The 7325-nt window shown below is 33.0% G+C and overlaps 1 protein-coding gene across 1 annotated transcript in view; it reads right to left on the reverse strand.

Moving 5' to 3' along the window:
* Positions 1–7056, reverse strand: part of LOC106665249 — a 96254-nt gene extending 89198 nt beyond the window's left edge. The window contains exon 1 of the mRNA XM_014391546.2: positions 6924–7056. The gene's annotated coding sequence lies outside the window, so the exon portion shown is untranslated. The remainder of the gene's footprint in view (positions 1–6923) is intronic.
* Positions 7057–7325: the final 269 nt, after the last annotated feature.

Genomic DNA, 7325 nt, shown 5'->3' on the forward strand with positions numbered 1-7325 from the left:
ATAAGTACTCAAGTAGTTTAGCTCATATCTCCAGGGAAGACAATCTACAGTGGTTATTGAAGTTGGCAATGGCTCCACGTGGTCAGTTCCAAAAAACAAGGATAATATGGGAGTGTCACAAGGGAACATACTAGGTTCACTATTGTTTCTGTTGTTAAAAATCTTCCCTTTATTTTAGTGCCACCGATTCATAACTACACTGATGACTAAAACTTCGAGGTTCGAACTTCGAGAGCATGTTTAAGTATGTTTTACTTCAAGAGAAAGCTTTAAAGATTGGGTTGGGATACAGAGACAGTTGTTCTTCAATGAGCTCAGTATTATCGCTCCTGGATGTTATGACAATCAATAAATGCTATCTGCGACCACCGAGACAAGTTGAAAACTCTTCATGTCATGACCACAGAAGGCTCAAGACAAATTACTCTACCTATGCACCACACTACTATTTCTGAGCATTCTAGATTATACCAATAGCCACAATTTACAATAACTTCTGTTGAAACTTCCACATAGGCCACACTGCAACAACTTCAGGTAACCACCAGGTTCCTTCCTAAACAAATTTATCTCTCAAAACTTATCAAAGTGATGTGCCATTGGTAGTTTTCACTGGGTATTTTTGACTTTCTAGAGCATAAGATAGCATTAAATCGTTAAAAAAAACTGAATGGACATTAAGATAATAGTTTAAAACCGGAGTTGAGATATTCTAATCAGGTCTTACGCCTGGCGAGGTGTCATCAACCTTTGGGAGCTTCACGTCCCTTCGGCTATCCATCACCTGCGTGTTGTATGCTGCCAATAAACCTACTCTGTAGATCAAGCAAAATATGAAAACCTACCGTTCTTGCTATATTCAAAAATTTCAAATTTTCCTAGAGAAGGTTATGTCATGTAAACCATAAATCAATCCAACCACGGACGAATAATGAAATATCCTACGGGGTGAATCTTTATGAAACTATTTCAACAAGCTTCTGAGAACGTAAAGGTCAAATAAAATAAAAATAGAGGCTCATCCTTGAAATTATTTATGCGGACAGAGGTCGCTTGTGGAATCACCTCCGATGCCCAGGATTCGATTACCGCCGTAAATAACAGGAGGAAATTACATGCCAATTTTCATATTAAGGACGAGTGGTCTTCACTTCTCGTGCACTTGAACCGAGTGTTTACAAGAGGTCTGGAAGCTTCTTCTCACGATCAATTGTATTATCATTCTTAGGGATAAATAAAGATGAAGTAACGGGGTAATTTAATTTGACTTCGATTGCGATATCGTCGCGTCTCAGGATCTTTATTATGTAACAGGATAATTAATGAGGTGCACCGTAAGTAATTGCGGATTTGCACGCATGCCATATGCGCGACTGTGGTCATAAAGCACGAAGATTAAATATTAACGGACACCGAGATAATTTATCGACAATTATGCGATCCTAAATAACAGCTTTTACGGAACTATTCAATATTTTCACCCGTTAATCAAAAACACCTAGGATTACATCTTTTTACTATTTTCTAAAATGCCATACGGATTATGGATTGATAAGATTGATAAATGGGTCATATTAAATTATTAGGTTGCAAGGTACCATTAAATTACCATTTCTAAAATTCCAAAATCGCGTTAAAATCAACACTTCCATTAAACTGGGGGAAAGGAGATTGGAGATGATTGTCCTACAGGTTACTCTAGCAGACCTCACTGAAAAAGGTTCACAGCAGATGAAAAAATACAGACATCCTTTTAATTTATATGATGATACTTTAAAAAATTAACAAAACAGCGAGAGCAAGCGGACCAAGATGATTGGAGACGAACAATCTACCATTTTGGGTGATGGCCTTACACCAATATTTCACATAAGATGAACGTTGAGGAAACGTTTCACGAAAAATTCATTTAACAGATAAAACAAGCAAAAACACCCAGGATTGGAGACAATTAAAGCATCATCACCCAGCAGACTCAATATAATAGTTCACAACAGATGGAACAGTACAAAAATAATGGCATCCTTCTAACTCCAAAATATAAAATAACTTATGACAAGAAATAGTCCAACAACAAAACAGCGAGACTAGGAGGACTAACGAATAAACCACATGTTCCTTTCGCTGACCTCACTGAAATAGTTCACAATAGGTGAAACAGTGCAAAAATACACCCTTTATTTAACTTAACTCCAAAAATAAATGAAATTTATTCACTGTAATTAACGTCAAACAGATAAAACCAGCGAAAACAAATGGACCAAGATGATTGCAGACAATTAATTTACAGGTTCGGGTACCTCACTAAAATCACTAACGGTATAACAGTCCAAACATACAGACATTTAATTAACGTAACTTCAAAGGCAAAATATTTTGAAAAAGGTCTGACGCGAAGTTAACGCCTAACCGGTAAAACAAGCGATGACAGGCGGGCCCGGATGACCGGAGGCGTTCAATTCTAAAGGTTCATCACCTTGCAGTCCTCAAAAAACTCTTCGTAACAGTTAAACCAACACGAATATACACACATTCTTTAATTTACATAACAAAAGATAAAATATAAAATTAAACTTTGACGTGAAATTAATGTCTAACAAATAAAAACAAGCGAGGACTGGCGGACCACGATGACCGGAGGCGATCAACAGTTATGATTGCAAACCTGATAGAATTATTTTTCGACAAATAAATCACTCAAAAATACGGACATCCTTTATATAACTTAAATTCAAAGATGAAGAAAGATAAAAAGATTTTATGTGAAATTAACGTCTAACAGACAACAGCAATAATAGGCGGATCAGGATGATTAGAGAGATGATGCTGCAGGTTCTTCACCTCGCTATAATATTTTCTTACCTCTAAGTAAATAAGGATCTTTATAGTTATAGAATTTACACTAAATGTTGATCAGTACAATAAAAAAATTATATAATTATAACTAAGAAAACTTTTAAAATACAAATTGTAAAGGAAGGAAATTTCTAAACGTTACCGGCTCTCCCCTATAATAAGAATATAGTTTTATTAATCATTTTTAAAAATTCAATTATCTCGTTGATGGCTTAATTAATTTTTAATTTACAGAAGTGAGATAAAGAGTTTTTTTAGAGGGCCCGAGGTATGCCGAAGCCCATTTGCATTTCCTATTTGGGTTTTTATCGTTTTTCGTTTGTTTTCTCTTTCCACAAAGATTCCGCTTTTTTTAATGTATAATCACGTTTCTAATTGGCCTGGGAACCTGTTCCAATAGTCATAAAAGTACTCAAAACACACCAGTACATAAACATAAATTACACCAAAACCCATTTATCTCGGGGGGAAAACTAATGGAAAAGATTTCGCCGGTTTAGTTTGAAATGAGGGAAGAGAACGAGGGCAATAAAGCAAACTGGGGCTGTCTGACAATTATCTGCCTTATCTACTGGCCAAGTCCAGACACTCGGGCAAAACGTACAAGAGATTTGTAACTACTGTCATAAAACCATGGGCGTTTCTTTCGATTTTTTTCCATTTTGTACAAACGAGATGAAGTGTGTTCCAACGTGATAATATAAAATCTAGAAAAGTACGAGAAAAAGTTAAAACTTCCTCATTTTCTTTTAAAATTCTTCGGCATTCAGCTACCTATCTCGCTGTTCATTCTGGCGACGTTCTTTTTTAAACTGTCAGGATTGCTTGGCTCTATCAACGCAATGATGTCATCCAGGATGTGCCTTTCGTCGTGTTGAGAAGGCGAAAAGCCTCTGATAAAGAACAAATGAGATTGTCAGAACTGATAAAGAAAAGAACACCCACTATAAAAATATCCAATCTCTTAGACAGAAACGAGCTAAACTCAATACTGACCGAAAAATCTCGTCTATGAGAAACTGGTGGTTAGTGATAAACTGATGACGAAACGACTATAATTAATATTGAAAAAAGCTGACTACATTTGTACACACTATGTGACCGTGTGACCATATGTAGGAATGTCATTTTTGACAACTTGACTATTGAAGATGCAACTATTTAATTTTTTTTCTTTTTTTAACGTTACAGTCGAATATGCGATATATGGACTTGTACCATTGATTCCGATCATCCTGGTCCGCCCAATCTCGCTAGTTTTCTTCACGTTCATTGTACTGCCAGGGATTTGATTCGCTTATAAACTTTTTAAAAAAAAGAAATAACATTATTTAACATGGCGAAACGATTAAATACTGGCACGCAAATATTTTCTGTGTAAATACCTACTCAAAACCATTGACCAAAAAATTAAAAAAAGAGCCAGTTGATTTTTTTGATTTTTGATATTTGATATTTGCTATAAAAAATTAAAACGTATGGCTAGATAATAAACGTGAAATAATATATATTTTATAGACAAATCGTTTAATAACTTCGAATATCGTCTTAAGAATTTATTTTGAGCTGTTATATACGCATTTCTATAAAAGTTTCATATTATTAACATTACTATTTTTAAGCATTTTTAATTTCTAAATAGCAAAAATTTCAACATTAAGTGTCCGATTTCGGAACAATTTTTGAACCCTGCTTAGTATTTTACAAATTTATTAGACAATTTTCTTTAAAATTTGAAAAACATTGTTTAGTTTTTGAAAGAGGACTTGGTATTGACAAAAATGTTGAACCATATAGAATAATATTAAAAGCTTAGCTGTAAAAGATAAAAAAAATATACATACACTATAATGTCCAAGCAACTTAGCAACGTATGTTAAAATATTTTATAGCAAGAAACAAGATCGATATTCGTTTCCAGCGTCCCAAAGAGCCCCTGAATACAAATGTTTGGGAAAATATTAAAAAAATTCTTAAAATTTTCGTCTTCCAAAATCCGATTTGTTTTCGAAAATCACAAAAATTGTGACAACTCTGAAACGACTCCGCCGATTTATAAGAAATTATACAGCAGTTTATAACCCTATAAACTTCACGGAATGGTACAGACCAGGTGAATAAATCATAACCGGAAATATAAAATAAAACGTGTTGAGTGTTTTTGTTTATTTCATCCTAATCTTTCTCCTTTATAATGTCATAAAAACCAAGATTGTTGATATAGACCTAAAGAAGAAATCCTCAGCTTTCCAACGGTTATAAAAACGTAGAATTTGTATAAAATTAATTTTATAAAGCTTTGAATTTTTAAGTAGAACACCGAACATGGAAGAACAAAAAAAATTGCCCCCGGTAAGCTAATCCAGCCCAAAATGTGTATTTTTTATTGATATGAAAATTCGTACTTAAGGACTTCAAAGAGTGCAAATTCATATTTTTATAAAAAAATTGGGCTCGTGATTGGAAAATGTTTTTTGATTTTGGAAACTTTATCCATCTAATCTAATTTAATACAATGCTGATTATTATTTTTTTAGTATAGTTAAAATTCAAATCGACTGAGATATATATAATCATCTTGAAATACATGCAGAAAACCACATTTAAAAAATGTATTTAAATACTTCTTTTTTTTAATTTGTGCAAAATCCAGAGAAGTTATGGATTTTTAAGTTGAACACATTCAGCCCAAAAATATATAGTTTTTAATTGATATGAAAATTCGTACATAAAAACTTTAAAGGGTGCTTAAAACAAAACTGAATAGTTCTTCTCTAAAAAAATCCATTTTTTCTATACTTTATTTGAAGCCTTTTTTCGGTTTTTGAACCTTTATATATATCTTGTATAATTCAGTTCGATCCTACCTATTATTTTCTGATCCTACGTAGAAAAATTCACCAATGTGCACCTTGAAACTGTTGAAATACTTATATATTAATTGTTATTGAATAACAAAGGCAGAAAACTACATTTAAAAAATGTATTTAAATTACTGGTTTTCTGTTTTTTTTTTTTTTAATCTGTACAAAATCCGAAGAAGTTATACATTTTTATGTTGAACATAGGACATCGAAAAAGAAACAAAAAGTGCCTCCAACTGGCTTATTCAGCCCAAAAATATATATTTTCTTATTTCATATGAAAATTCGTACTAGAAAAGTTTGAACGTTGTTTCAAAAGAATCCGGTTTTTTTTGGGTTTTTTTAAGTTTACTTTTATTGGCATTGTCTTGATTTTTGTAACTTTTTATATTACTAACATAATTTAATACAAGCCTACTTGTTATTTTCTTATTCTAGAGAAAAAACAAATAAATACATGCACAGCAATGGCAGAAAATTTTATTTAAAAAATTTATTTAAATTACTTAATTTTTTTCTAGGTTCCTATGTCAGTATGCATGAACGTTCAGGCACGTGTCTAACATTTTTCCACCTAGTATCACCGGAAAAAGTTTCATACTTAGGTTTGTTAGACGAGGTAAGTCCACAGTTGCTGCTTAATCAAACCATAAATAAAAAATAAAAACTTTGAACTGTTGTTTGTGTCATAATTCAACGAATTTAGAAAAGAAAAGTATCAGTAAAATCCGAAATAAATTAATTTTTGAAAAATGACTTAGTCGTAGTGCTTGAAAAATCTGTTTATATTGAGCTTTCATTTTCCTTATTAAATCATTTTAAAAACTTATATGTGATGGGCAAAAACATTTGAAAAAAAAACTGCATGATCAGCTCATGAATATAAATTTTTTACATTTTGAACTATTATCTAGTTTAATTCCAGTTTGGCAATTTTATTAAATGTCAATCAAATCTTTAGGAAAACCTCTTATATTTTCAGATGTGAAAATTGTCAAATTTAAATTCTGTACTGTCAAATTTTGCGAAATGTCCTACTAAATGAACAGCAAGTATACAAATCGAGACCATCTATTTTTAGTTATATTAAAATATTNTATATGAGAGAGAGAGAGAGAGAGAGAGAGAGAGAGAGAGAGATCATAGTTGGAAAATACTACATCTAAAAAAAAAATATATGTTGGAAAAGTTAAGAAGTCTTACCTGTTGTTTTCTCAAAATGGCTTGATCTTTTTTCTCTCTTAAAAAAAGAGTTTTAAATATACGACACGAAATCACAACACTCGAACTAGCGTGTCCTCACTGGATGGTAGTCGGACTGGAATTGAGTGAGCTGGAGTCGGCAGGGCTATATTCATCTGGTGAGAGTGGGGAGCCCCTCCTCGTCTGCGCCCTCCACTTCATCCACCTCCGCCGTTTTACCCCCTATCAATCACTATCGCATTGATATCCGAAGCAGTTAACCAACCTCCAAACCTATTTGCTCGCCGCCCCCTCTTTTTGTACAAACATTTCCTCAATTGGGACGTCTTCCCTGGTTTCTTTGGGGAACGTGTCCAAGAGGGGGTGTAACACTCTATTGAAATCTAATTGGATTTTCATCAA

This window comes from Cimex lectularius, unplaced genomic scaffold (genome assembly GCF_000648675.2).
Source record: "Cimex lectularius strain Harlan isolate CLEC.00 unplaced genomic scaffold, Clec_2.1 scaffold1, whole genome shotgun sequence".
NCBI classification, from domain to species: domain Eukaryota; kingdom Metazoa; phylum Arthropoda; class Insecta; order Hemiptera; family Cimicidae; genus Cimex; species Cimex lectularius.